We start from the raw sequence: 1,740 nt of genomic DNA, 5'->3' as shown, positions 1-1,740 counted from the left end.
GTGGGCGGGGGGTGGGGGGGTGGCTGGGGTCCTTGCACAGGCTGCCATTCCTTCTCTAGCGACACGTTCTTCTTATGATTGTGCAGAACTTGGGTGTATCGCATTGCACACTTAGTAACTATTATTCCTATTTGGTCTTGACAATTCTGATGTTGGTGGTATGAGATCCGTATTTTGTGGTTGATGAAATGAGCTCTTGAGACCCTCCCAGAGTTGCTAACAATTGGGAGGCCAGAACTAGAGCACAAGCATCTGACGCCAAGGTCACAGTGCTCCACCTTTCTGCCATCCCTGCTGACACCCCTTAGCTCAAGAGTGACCATTTTTCACCTAGACTGTTTTGGCAGCCTCTTCTACTCTCCAGAGTGGCCTCCCAGACCCTCCCTGGTCACTGATGGGTCTTGGCCCCATTTTCTAAAACCCCCAGTGGCTCCCCATTACTAGAGCATAACGTAGACCCTTAACGTGGCATCCAGGATCTTTTGGAAGCTGACTTTGGTCCCGCCTTCCCAGGCCCATCTTCTACCACACACTCTGCAGGCCACACTCTCCTGCAGTCCACAGACTCCTGAAACGCCCTCAGCACGGCAGGATCCCCGCCTCAGCACTTTACACATCCTGACTCTCGAGTCAGAAAGGTCGTTTCTCCCGGGCAAGGCTCCGCGGTCTTCCTCTGGGCGGTGACCTCCTTTCTCTTCTGTATTTGTGCTGCATGTTGTAGGGAGCTTGGGGGTAAGGGGTGGGGAGCACATCATTTTTAGTTCACTTAGTTGTACTCAAGTCTCTGGCTACCTGAGGGTCCCCGGGGGTAGGGACTTCCCCACTGCAAGGCGGGCAGAGAAAGTGCTGGAGGGTGCTGAACTGAACCAAAGTGAATCACAGGGATAGGGAAGGAACCAGGCGCAGGCAGAAAGGCTAAGCTGTGTCCCTGTTGGTTCACTCTGCTCTCTATCGCTCTAGGCACTGCTGAGCCTGGGGTAGCAGCAGTAACTCACAGAGCTGTTCGGTCAGTTGCTCCGCTGGGGCTCGCTCTGTGGCAGGCATCTACCTCTGTGCATTCCCCCAATTAGCTTTCACCGTCTGTGGTGGGCATGTCTGCTTTTCTCCTAGCTGAGAAGACAAGCACAGAGAAGTCAAGTGGTTTACTCAAGATCACACAGCTAATAAGTGGGGTCTGAAATTGAGCCAGACTCTCTGACCTGAGCATGTAACTACTGTGCTCAGCTGAGAACAGGAGGGGATGATCTACATAAAATGCACTCTAGAACCTGACAAACATTTTGCTTTGGGGTTTGGGGAGACTCGTATTTTGTACCATGTGGGCAGGCAGAGGCAGTGAAAAGGCTGCATGGTGAGCAGCTCCAGAGGAGGCTCCTATCTGCAGGGGAGGGGTAGGCTGTTGTTTTCTGATGGGTCAAAGAATGTAAATGCAGGCCTTGTGACAGGGCTGTAAAGAATTAAGAGGCCTCAGTCCCTGTCTGAAGTAGTGACTCTGGGCCCAGTCCCGGCTTGCCCATAAATGGGCCACTTTCCTCCTCTGAACTTCAGACCCTCTGCTGCTGATCAGGCTCCAATATGTTTGCGCTCCAAAGCATGACGTGGTGGAATGACCTTTAGAAGTCACAGATGTAATTCTGGGTCCGAACCCTGGTCCAACTAGGATTCCCTGTGCAAAGTTTGACATGATGCACTCTCACAGAGCCAGACTTAATCAGCTACTCGCAGGATGAGATGAGCAGA

The sequence above is a fragment of the Talpa occidentalis genome, unplaced genomic scaffold (genome assembly GCF_014898055.3).
Source record: "Talpa occidentalis isolate TD23 unplaced genomic scaffold, MPIMG_talOcc4v2.1 talOcc4.9, whole genome shotgun sequence".
Lineage (NCBI taxonomy): Eukaryota > Metazoa > Chordata > Mammalia > Eulipotyphla > Talpidae > Talpa > Talpa occidentalis.
Note: the sequence above shows the minus strand (reverse complement) of the source record.